General features: G+C 41.1%; 1 protein-coding gene across 5 annotated transcripts in view; it reads right to left on the bottom strand.

The window, feature by feature from the left end:
- BACH2 (BTB domain and CNC homolog 2) overlaps nucleotides 1-12,850 on the bottom strand; it is a 352,486-nt gene that overhangs the window by 137,424 nt on the left and 202,212 nt on the right. Inside the window, exon 1 of one of the 5 annotated variants that reach the window (XM_032858139.1) lies at nucleotides 5,556-5,963. The exons of the other annotated variants lie outside the window; for them this stretch is intronic. The gene's annotated coding sequence lies outside the window, so the exon portion shown is untranslated. Of the gene's footprint in view, nucleotides 1-5,555; nucleotides 5,964-12,850 lie in introns of those variants that run through there. 5 annotated transcript variants of the gene reach the window in all.

The following is a 12,850-nucleotide window of genomic DNA, read 5'->3' on the forward strand; positions in this document are numbered from 1 at the left end:
CTTCCTGTTAACAGATTATCAGAAATGCTTATCAGGTTTATTTCCCTAAGGACAAAATACAACATCTTTAAGAAAGCCAGAAAGGATGCTGTTTCAAATCTCTATCCATGGAGAAGGATATCCATGGAGAAGGTCACTTCTGGTTCAGAAGTGACCATGTTAATTCCAGAGCCCTTGGAATTGGCTTTTTCAAGAACTGGCATTGGAGGTCAAACCAGACAAAGGTGACTGGCACATCTTCAGTGACTTAGAAGGCAGTGGGGCAACCAATGCTCTTATTCTCTTCTCCTAATACTTCCCTAGAGCTAGTCTGACAGATGGACCACAAAAGGGGTGGCCTCACCTCACTGCAGGGGGGTAAAAGAAAATAGAGGGGAAAAATAGTTTTTTGTTCCAAATTGCACTCTAGGAATCAACTGTTCTTAACTTTGAGTTCTTTCATAAACCGAAATGCTAAGCGCCGGTACAATTTGTTTCCCTTTGGAAGGAAAGGTGCTGGGAGGAAACAAGTGTTAAGAGAGGATTCAAGAAACATATGTTCTTATTAAAGCAGGGTTTGAAAGGGAACAATGGACAGAGAGAACAATGGTTGCACCCTAATAACGTATGTAGAATCCTCACTAACAGAAAAGAAAATAAGGGCCAGCCTGTGCTGAACATCTAATACACCGGGCTACAAACAAGAAAGACATCCCCACACCAACCAATTCATACAGATCCACTTACATTTATTCCCTTTCGAATGACCACATACCCTATACCCCACGTCGACACAATGCGCTTTTACAGGTGTGCATTTGTAACTTCTGTGAACTAACTAGCGAAGGAGAATACAAGATATCCAGCTGGAAGGGGAACCAGTGATTTCCATCCCTACAGCCGGTCCCACTGTAATATCTTCCACTTGGTGCTGACAGCTTTCTCTTCCCTCCTCTCATTCCGACACAATGCCGTCGGGTCTGTCTAAGTAATGCAATTTACTGGAGTGGAATTCCCCTGGGACCCTGTGCAGCACTTGGTGACAGTGTCATTTATACTCCCTAGTGTCGTGGCCTGACACTGATGCAGCAGCCTTCATCCCTCATTCACGGCAGAGCGTGAAATTTCACCTTCTGCTGTGCCCTTCTGTAGTGTGTGCGTCCAAATTTACTCCATTCAGCCTTAATTACAAACCTTGGTTAAAATGCTCTCATTAGATTTATATTTCTCACTCCAAATGTCAATCTTATTGAAAATTCCGATTTTCCCAGGGATTCATCCATTAGCAATAAACTCTAAAGCATTCCATGACTGAGTGCATTAAACCAGCAATGCGGACATGCACTTAAAATACATCATTAGAGTAAATCTCCATTGCAAATGCTTTACATTATTCAACCAGAGGAATAATGAGCTCGGCCCAGCCAGTACCCTCAAACTGCACATGAAAGATAGGTTAAAACTGGCTGTTATCCTGGAAGAAGCACACGGTGTATCAGTGGCATGGATTTCAGAGTCTCTGTCATTCCTTATGAAGGTGTGGGAGGAAATCACAGCCACAGCCTCATTCATCACCTTCTTTTGCCTACAGTTTTTGCAGAGACTCCAGTCTATGGCAAAATACAATAATGCAGGCAGAGATAACGGGGAGTGTCTGTGTTCACGGAGGGGACTAAAGCTATATATCCATAAAAGGGGACTAAATCTATATCCATAATGCCAAGAACTTTGTTAGTTACCTCAAATGATTTGCTCTGTCTAAAAAGCATTCTTCCATTTCATTCAATGGAAAAAATTCTAAAAGCACTGTCTCGATATACAGTAAGAACCTGGCACCATTCTAATGAAAGACAGATCTTACGGTGGACTTGACCTGAGAAACCTCTCCACTCCATCCTGTTGGGTACTAACATTAAAAAACCAGAAACCCCAATGGTGATGCTGAAACATAAGTTATAAATCGGAAGTTGTATCTGTCAGCAGATAGGACAGACCATGAAAAAAAAAATGGAGAGAAATTAAAACAAACAAACAAAAAACTAGCAAAATATATCAATTGGTAAAAACAAGCCTTCACTGTTTTCTATCACTCCCATGTTTTAATTCCTTAGCTTATTGATCTCATTTATCACTTCTTGTCAGGTCCCAGGTGAGGCAAAGTCAAGTTGCAGTCGTAATTTCTTTTTTAGTTTGATAAATGAAAACACTGTATCCGAGAAAGGTCATGGAGGAGACCGAAGGAAGGGTCTGATGTGAACCCTTAGCATCTAATACTAAAGGTTAACCAAAGAAACTAAGTGATGCCTATCAATTATGACCTTATCATGAAAATAAAATATTTTACATTTTCCTTTTTTTTTTTTTTTTTTTTTTAAGCAAGCTCTACACCCGGCTTGGGGCTTGAACTCACAACTCTGAGATCAAGAGTTGTACGCATTACCAAATGAACCAACCAGGTGCCCCAAATATTTTTATTTATTTAAATAGGCTCCATGCTCAGTGTGGAGCCCAATGCGGGGCTTGAATCACAGCCCTGAAGTCAAGATCTGAGCTGAGATCAAGAGTGAGACACTTAAAACAGCTGAGCCATGCAGTATCCCTATATTTACTTTTTTTTAAAAAAAGATTTTATTTATATATTTTTAGAGAGAGCGTGCACATGCAAATAGGGGGAGCTGCAGGCAGAGCAGGCAGAGGGAGAAGCAGGCTCCCTGCTGAGCAAGGAGCCCAATGCAGGACTCCATCCCAGGACCCTGGGATCATGACCTGAGCCAAAGGCAGACACTTAATCAACTGCGCCACCCAGGCGTCCATATGTTTATTTTTTTAAATGGAAAAATTTGGTGGACAGAAAGACTCTTAGAAGGGCAGGCATACATGAAATTAAACAGTAAATAATTTTTTAAAAAGAATAAAAACTAAAAGAAGCAACAGTAATTGTTTTCTGCCTGTCAGTATCTGGTCATCTCTAGGACTGACTGGTAACCAGAATTGTAACAGATGCAATGTTTTCTGTAGGGAATTATACCACCATGGAAACTAATTGCTCCTGAAGTTTTGCCCATTTCCACCTGAAATATTTAAAATTGTACTTGATTACACCATTAGTGCTCTCTCTTTCAGAATGTATATCAGCAGGTACTACAATTAACATGCACAGATGTTAGAACCGAAATATCCATGTTTAAATAAAAAACATAGCGAGAAGGTAAAAATAACTAAATGTGCCCAACACCGTACTGATCTTAAAAGGAAAGAGAGGCTTACGTTGTGCTGGCTTAATGGCAAAATAAAGAAATACCCCCCAGATGGCATCGGTAACCCTATGAGGAACCAAACTACTCCGTAAATGACTTGTCGCTTTCTGATTGAGAAACAATGAACAGGAGGCTGATCGTGTGTCCATTTAATTCCAAAATTCACACCCCAAGCATACAGGGGGAACCCCAAATGCCCTAAAAATCTCCAACACATTCCTATGTTACAAAAGCACAGATCAGAGTCGTTTTGTTAAGTGCTGGCTTTGTGCTTCATCTACGTTATTTCATTTAATCCCCACAACCAACCTCTGAGGTAGGTGCTATCCCTATTCCCATTTTCAAATAAAAGATTAAGTAAACAGATCAAGGTCAGCCCACAGCTAAGCTCAGATTTGCTCCCAAGTCCTCCTTCTCCCAAAGCTCTTGCCTTGCTTGAACCACCATGCTTTCCTGTCTGCCTCGGTTGGAGAAACCAATGAGGAATGTGATTTACAGTCTTCAATTTCCAGAGGCTTCTGGAATGACTGTCCTCCTGACTCATCTCATTTCACAAATTACATCAACCTGAAAGGCTCAGAACACTTGCAGACATTCTCATTCTTTGGAAATGCCACAGCCACTCAGCCAGTGGAATGGGGACAGCACCATCACTGGGATCACGAAGGTCCAAATTTCCCTGTGAATGCTGACGCCACCTCTCTTTGGTGTTTCTTCTAGCCACAAACTGGCATGTTATCGCTTACTGTGGTTGCAGTAGACTCAGCAGTCAGAGGAAGGGGAGTTTTTACTTGGTTAACTGCCCCACCCTCCAACATCTATGTCCACCGAGGGCATTCCAGGACAGGCATGCCCTCCCTCATCCTTGTCCCCCTTCCCCACCAGCCCATGAGTCCCCACACAGAAGACATGGCTAATCTCTTGGCAACACCACTAAGAGCCCCTTGCCTTGCTGTTCTACGAGTCTTCAAGAAACAACTTTCTAACAATGAGTCAAAAAGATGGATGCTTTAAAATAGCATTTTAAACAAGGCAATTACTTAAAAAAAAAAATCTGAAGATTCTATCACATCTTCTTTCAACCTTCCATCGACACAATTTGTTTATGTATGAGTCGTGTCTTTCTTCCTTCAGAAGGGGAAAATGTTGATAAACTAGCACATGCAGACAGACAGCGCAAAAACCCGGCCACCTCTTGCTGCTTAAACAGAGTCACATTTATTTCCCAATGCACCACTTACCAGACAGATGCAAAGATGTGGGCAAGCCAGTCATCAGAATTAACAGAGTGATTGTGCTTGCACTACATATTCTGATTTGTATGAATCTTATTTTTAGCCATGCACAAAGGGCAATAAATGGAAAATCTTATTCTAACCGCTACTTTTTCTGGGCCACCCACACTGCTCCACCTACTGCCCAAGTTCACAAATGTACAAAAAACCCAACCCAGGGTTTGTCCTAACAAGGGATGCAAAGAGGCTAAAATGAGTGACATTTTTTCCAGTTAGTGTTGGTACTTTCACTCTTTTTCTGTATCAGGACTTTCAGGGAAAACAACGTTGACTTAATCTACAGGCATTTTCCAAGACTCCGCGCTGATACGTCCTTCAGCGCACAGGCGAGCGTGACCCGCCAGGCGCGGGCACCTTCCTGCCACGAGCCACATGTCAGCCAACTTTCAGCAAGGAAATGCACCCGCAGACGTTTCTGTACATACAGGGAGATGATACCTACCACATTTTGTTTTGAAACAATGACAGCGTCTTAAAAGTTCTTCAAATGAACCAAAGGGATTAGCAGAAGCAGAAGCATTTCTAAGACGGAGCAGACGGTCGGAAATGATTTCACCCAAGTTGGGTCAGTATCACTTGCCCTAAATCTGCTTTTAGTTTGCGGTGGGACAATGCACACCAAGGCACAGGAGCCTCCTGCCATCCCCCTTCCCTTCCGTGCAGCCCCCTCCCCGTCCGCTCCGTCCACAGTCCCCACCGCATGGCCGGCAGCCCACCAAGCAGCTGATGCTGAGAAAGACACTTTGAGAGCGAACCAGAAAAACACAGTGATGAAGAGGACGTTTTCTAGGGGCACAGAGAGGATAGAAATGAGAACCTACTGTTGATTTACCATCTCTTTAGGCTTTTAGTGAAAAGTTAAATTATTAAGGTCCCAGGGGAGCAATTAAAATGCTTGTTCTTCCCAACCCTCTGCAGACCCAACAGCAAACACAGGCAGGTAGTGATCAATATTTAAAAGTCAGCTCAACAAAATAATTAAGACACAAAAGGAGGCAACTCTGAGAAAGGCATCTTTCTTTACCTGTGTGCTTGCTCATTATCCAGAAACTAGAGGAAACGTTCTGTCATCCTCTGGTAGCTAACACACGCCCTGTGCAGCTAACACCTTCTTCCGATAACGCACGGTACTAGAACAGCCCTGGTGAGGTGTGTCAGAAAACCTTTTTGGGGTTAGAGTCCACTCTCGTCAGACCGTCTGACTAGTGCTGTAAAAACACGGGTAATTAAGTGTTACGAAAAAGTGGGTCATACACCACTGAGATACAACCACACCGCCCCCAAACTAGCCTCCAAATGACTGTGCTCTGAGGAGGTGGGAGGGGTCTGAACACAGCGAAAGCAAAACTTTTATGTGGTGAGGAGCATTTTGGTTTTCACTGGTTTAGGTTAGAGAAAGTTAATCTCAATGTCAACTACAAACCAAATAACTTTTAACGCGTTCTTGAAATTTTATGACAAATGCTGCCGTTCATGTAGCGGGAAATTCAGGTACAATGTCATAAACAGTCCAAGGGACAGTCTCTGACAGGCTTAAATGACATGCCCGTCCCCGGAGAGCGAGCACTGTGACTCAGTGAAGCGAGGCGGTCAAACCGAAACTGAAGACAAAGTAGCAAATTCTTATTATCCACATTAGCATCTCCTTCTCCTAGGGAGGATCAAAGGACTGTACACCACTTCCCCACACCTGGAGCCAACCAACCTGAGCATTTAACAATCACGGATTTTTCTCAAAACACCCTTTGACTTCTGTAGCAAGAAGGCAAACGTAGTACCTGCATTTATTGAGGACGTTCATTCATCTGTCACTCAAGAGACATAGAAATATTAATTCAGTACCTACTGAGTTCTGATTATAAACAAGGGCACAAAGGATGGGAAGGGATGCAGAGAGAAGAAGCTAGAAGAATCTGCTTTCAAAGAACTTCAGTCTGACACAGGGGAGAAGACCTAGTCATACCCACGCCAAATATAGATTAATCTTTTAAAATAAAGTCTATTCTAGCAGCTGCTCATTATAGACTTCCTACCCTTTTTAAAAAAATTATGTTCAGTTAGCCACTGTATAGTACATCATTAGTTTTTTAAAAACTTTTTAATTTTTTTAAATAAACATATAATGTATTATTAGCCCCAGGGGTCCACGTCTGTGAATCGCCAACTTTACACACTTCACAGCACTCACCATAGCACGTACCCTCCCATCATTAGTTTTTGATGTAGTTTTTCTGTTGACAAAAGACTTGCAGATAACATTCCTACACTATTTCTCAGATGAATCTTTTAATAATCCCCTACTTTTTTTTTTTAAATCAGGGTTTTCTTTCAGTGCTCAAAGTCCTTCCTAACCTTGGCTACATATTAGGATTCATCCTGATCCAAAGCCTTAGCATTCTCGGGTCAGCTGGGTGGCTCAGTCAGTTAAAGGTCTGCCTTCTGCTCCAGTCATAATACCAGGGTCCTGGGATTGAGGCCTACAACAGGTTCCCCCTTCAGCAGGGAGCCTTCTTCTCCTTCTCCCCATGCTGTGCTCTCTCTCAATCTCTGTGTCAAATAACTTAATAATTAAAAAAAAAACAAAACCCAAAAAACAAAAATAGTCCTAGCATTCTCCAAAGGGAAGCACAGAGTTACCAACACAATCCCAGGAGTTATCACACTATACCAGAAGAATCTGAAGAGAAGTTTCTTTGAAGGGGGATAAAGGATACAAAGTTGAAGGAAAACTCTGGTTCATAGCAGAAGAAAGGATATATTTGAATCACATTTTGTTACCATCAGGTATAAAATTAGAGTTCTACTGGAGAACATATTGTTTGGATTATGGATGGGGAAAGGGGATCTGGCTAACCAAACTTTCCCATTTCTGGCAAATTCTGTAGAGCATACTGAATATGAATTTTTACGTAATTAGAATACAATGAGTAAATCTAACATGAAAACCATCCTGTACATAATTAAATGCTTCTTTTCTAATTCCAGAGGCCCATGAGGATCTTGCAAGGCCACTCAATAATCATTTTTATTAACAAAATGCAGAAATGAAAAAAAAAAACAGTTAATACTGATTTCCACTCAATAGAGATAATGGTGTATCTACACGGGTATCTGCTCTTACAAGAGTTGATTAATGTAATTTGAAATGACAAAAATAAAAACTAGGAGATCATTGTCCTAGAAACTGATATCTGAAGTCATCATTCTTAAACTCCACCAAATTTGCAAGATATAATCAGTCCAGAATACTGCTTGTAAATTTGGAATTATCTGATTAATTGAAAAAAGTCTGGAAAAATACACAAAAGTATTTAACAGTCAGGTGCTATCTAGGTGGCTGGATTATAGATAGTTTATTTTCTTCCCTTTTCTGTTATTTTATAAATTATGTACAATAAACATATTACTTTCACAATCAGGAAAATAAAGTTACTTCTGCTTTGATGAAAGGAAACAATTAATTATTCTCTGATTCTGCTCTTCCTACTAATTAGAAACAATTAATACATGGAACCCAGTATAATAATCTGGCCTGGTGACAAGTCAGACATGAAATACAGGAAAAATCTACTAGAAACAATAGATTAAAGCTTCTAGTTAAGTTCTGCGAGAACTCTTAAGAATCTTGCTACACTCCAAAACGTTGCAAATACCACTCTTTCGCATCATGATTCATGGTCCTGGCGCTCTCCAGCTGCAGCAAACCTCCAGATGCTAGGGCCATCACAATGACCAGTTTAATGGGGGAGGGTGGGGTGGTGTCCTTGTAAGAGCATGGTGCTCCCATTTGTGTTAAATCATGGCTCAGACAGAGGTGTCACTTTGCTAATGAATGGCACATCCAAAAGAGACCCTATAAATAATTTCTAAAAGCAACAGACTGGAAATTACTAGAATAAGTAGATAAGCTATTTGTGCTACAACTGATAATCACTTGGTAAAGCAACTTTACAATATGCATGGCTGAGTTTATTTGGAGATTCACAGGGAATACCAGTTGAAATTCTTTATTTACATATTAATGTATATTACCATGCTGGTGATATCACTCCTGTCTGTACCATTAGGGCATATGCGGAGAACGAAAATTAATTTTGATGATGTCTTAAGCAGAACATAATTGTGAAACTGAATGCTACAAGTAAATATATCATACATTCTTTTAAAAAAATAAAACAGATTGGCTTCAAAACTATGCCAATGGTTTTCCAATAATTCCAGGAAATAAATATATATGTTCATTAAATTATTTTCTATAGTACTCTTAATATCATTAATATCACAACTTTTAAATTGCTTCCAAGCATAATAAACTTAAGGACAATATCTGAAATTTAAACTCGGACACTGGAAAGGCAGTAAAAGCCAAAACCTGCACAGTTTTTCAAGAAGAATAAAAATGGTGTATTTCTTTTCCAGAAGTCAACAGTTTTAGATTATTAATTAGGGCATGAAAATAGCTAAAATAAAACTTCAGTTAACTGGACTAATTTGAGGACAGGAAGATTTTTGTTTGTTTCAACTTTCTGGTCAATTGGCAGACAGCTAAGAAATGCTTTTTGTTCAAAATATTTCCAAAGTAGTTTCTTTTCCTAATTTTAAAACATTTAACCATTCTCAATGATTCAGCAGGTCAGTGGCATCAGGTATAGATATCCCCCAGGGTATATTCTCCATTTTTACTAAAGCAAAACTATCTTGTTTTCTGAATATCTATTTCTGAAAATGGGAAGTGGGATGTGTGCGGTAGGTAGGGTGGGGTGTGCGGGTGGGGATCAACTAGGGGTGCGGAAATGTGAAGGTCAGTTAATTCAGGCTTCTGGTTAGTTGGGTTCCAGGTAGCTAAGCCGTCACCAAACATGAATTCAGTGTCTGGAACGAGGCAATCTGATTCCTAGGAAACAGGAGAGCCTACAAGGGGAGCCCCCAAGGGTCTATCTTTGTTGGTATTCTCTACCTTACGTCATTCCATCTGGGTGACTTGGTTTGCTGGTCTTCTCTGGGGGAAATCCATGTCACTGTGTCCATCTAAAAATTAAGTCTCTGAACTCATGGGGTTGAGTTTATTTTGATTTGATTCTACAGCCATGTCATTTCAACTCAGGCTTAAGGAGAAGGCAGCCACATGCGGTTGTCAAGGATGAAGAAACATTTGCTTTTCTGTCTCTTGGACTTGCTGCCCTAGATTGTCTTTTCTATAAAAACCTTTAATTCCAGTTTCTGATATCTTAGTTGCTGAAACCTTTACTTTGCCCTCTCACCATGACCTAGAGAGTTTATCTCCAAGCAGGTTTGGAGAGTCTGGGTAGGAATGATGGGGCTGATTTACACATACTGTGCTTTAACACTGATGAGTTAATTTCCTCTCTCTCTTGGTTATACCTTTGCCTTAAGCCAAATACATACATATATACATACGTATATGTATGCAATACACACACACACACACACACACACACACACAAATAATCTTGGTTATTCCCTGATTATTCCTTCCACCTCCCTTAAGAGGGCGTGGAATAATTTAGGAAATGGGTTTCTGAGCTTTCTGGAACTGTGGGTCCTTATGCACTACTCTTAAGGAATGATAAGCCCTGGTCAGACTCAAGCCAGGATCTGAACGTCGTATAGGAGGTCTGAGGAAATCATGGCTCCTGGCTCCCATGAGACTCTGCTGACCATTCTCCAAGTCTAGCTTTCAGGAAACAGAATAAAAAGCAAAATCTCCCCAAAGTCGGGTCCAAAGAGATCAACCTCGTAAGTTCAATCCTGCATATTCCTCCCAGAACTGCAGGACTGACTAAATTGTTCTGTGATACAGGTACACTGACACCTAAAACTACAGTGATTTGGTGATGAGGGGTATTTTATATTTCATTTGGAGTCTGGAGAACAGGCATTATAATAATTTGAGGTCCTGTTCCAGGAGAATTATCTGCTATTAATTTTGTTCCATAGACTTCCCTTTTCCTACTAGGCTTCAATCTGTGGCTAATATTATAATCAAGTCTATATCCCCTAGTTTGTGCCTCAGCGTCCGTCCCTATTGAGGAAGACCTGTTACATGTCTTAGCGAAGCACACAGGTAAGCCCGTGCATTCTGGTGCTCTAGATATATACTTGGACTCGTTTGGGAACACACAATTCAGATGAACTGAGCAGCCCCGTTACAGGTGCACAGGTGGGCACCACTCCCTCCATCGCAGTGAAACAGCTTTCCTGTAGGTGTCAGGGGCATTTGGTTGAGAGTACAGCTGTTTATGGCAAATTGCTCTGGGAGTTTCTGACAGACCTGTCCTTGCCCTGACAGAAAACCCTCCCTGGGACTGAAGTACACATTCTGCAGATCCCTTGCCTTTGCCCAAAGGGTTCCAGGGAAAGAATCAGGGCGGAGGGAGGTCTGAGGCCCATCGCCAACAATTCTCACCCCGCCGTCGCAAACTGTAGTAACCTTGTCAAGCACTAGTTAGTTATTCTGCATAACATTCTTGGAAGGAAAGTGAGCTCCGGTATTGAGTTTAAAACAATCACTAATTAATTATTAGTTAACTAATTATTTTTTACTGGGGTAAGATATATACATATTTACCATTTTTAAAGTATATTCACATTGTTGCACAACCATCGCCACTATCCATCTCCAGAAATTTTTCATTTTCCCCAAAGTGAAACTACCCATTTAATACCAACTCCCCATTCTCCTCTATTCCCAAACCTTGGCACCCTTCATTCTATTTTCTGGCTATAAGCCTAAAAACTCCATAGACACTTCATATAAGTAGGATCATATAATACTTTTCATTTTGTGTCTGGCTTATCTCATTTAGTTTCCTCAAAGTTCATCTATGTTGTGGCATGTGTCAGAATTTTGTATCTTTTTAAGGCCAAATAATATTCCATTGTATGTACATGCTCCATTTTCCTTACTCATTCATCCACTGATAGATGTTTGTGTTGCTTCCACTTTTTGGTTACTGTGAATAACGTTCTAGGAACATCTGTTCAAGCTCTGCTTTCAGTTCTTTTAGGTATATCCCCAGAAGTGGAACTTCTGGATCCTGTGGTAATTCCATGTTTACTGTTTTGAAGAACCGCCATACCGTCTGGTATTTAGTTTAGTTTTTTTTTTTTTAATTCATAAGCTTAATTGTTTAATGCAGATTTAGGTTGAGAGCAAAACTGAGTGGAAAGGAGAGAGGGTTCCCACACCCCCCACCTCCCCACCCCTGTCCCCACACAAGCATGACTCTCTAGGTACTCGGTGACTTGAGTGCTTCACCCCAGGCAGCAGGGAGTGACCTTGGCAGGTTCTGCCAGGTAGGGCAGGAGCTCTAAGCACCGAGTCACCTGAGGTGAGTCACCTGAGGTGTCCGAACAGCCTTCTTCCTTCCTAGTCTGCACTCATGCAACTGACTGCCATCTAGGGTCATCCCTACAGGAAACCTGACGTGTAAACATGGGCACTCACAGATGCCAAAGCAGGAAGGCAATTAAGGAGGGTCTGATCCAATCTACTTCTTCCATATTATGGCAAAGATGCTTCATACACCCAAAACGTTGCTTCCAAGAATGCTGTGCAGAATAACTCATTAGTGCTTGACAGAGATGTTATATTTTGTGAGGGTGGAGTAAGAAAACACAGTTACCTCACTCACAACTCTATCAGCCCTCTTACCCGCTGAGTTACGCAGTGGGCAGCGTCCACAAGACAGCTCTGGATTAATTCCTTCCAGAACTCTTTCAACACCTACCAGTTTTTTGTTTCATTTATCGGATTCTGTGATTTTTCATTTTACTTTGTTTCTTTAAAGATTTTTAAATGTATATATTTGACAGAGAGAGAGAGAGAGAGCGAGAGAGAGAACACAAACAGGGGGAGTGGGAGAAGGAGAAGAAGTCTTCCCACTGAGCAGGGAGCCTATTGCAGGGCTTGATCCCAGCACCCTGGGATCATGACCTGAGCTGCAGGCAGACGCTTAACAACTGAGCCACCCAGGCGCCCCATGATTTTCATTTTAAATACACGGACTTAAATCTATCTCCAGGATTTTTGGTTCTGCCAATGGCTAGGCAATAGATAAGCTCCTTCATTATGTCTGCTTTGGAACTGCTTTATTAAAAGCAATTAGTCTCGATTCCTGTGAGTTCTAATAAAAGAACTGCGTGTCCTAAGTGCCACTCTGAATGAACATTTACCATACCAAGTAAAATATTATAAATCACAATGCTTATCCACAGATTGAAAATGCCCAGAAATTTCTCATACATTTCCTGGACAGCATCACTCATACTATTTTTATACTCACGCCAACTCAATGA

Source organism: Lontra canadensis, unplaced genomic scaffold (assembly GCF_010015895.1).
Source record: "Lontra canadensis isolate GAN:19392208 unplaced genomic scaffold, GSC_riverotter_1.0 scaffold14, whole genome shotgun sequence".
Classification (NCBI taxonomy): domain Eukaryota; kingdom Metazoa; phylum Chordata; class Mammalia; order Carnivora; family Mustelidae; genus Lontra; species Lontra canadensis.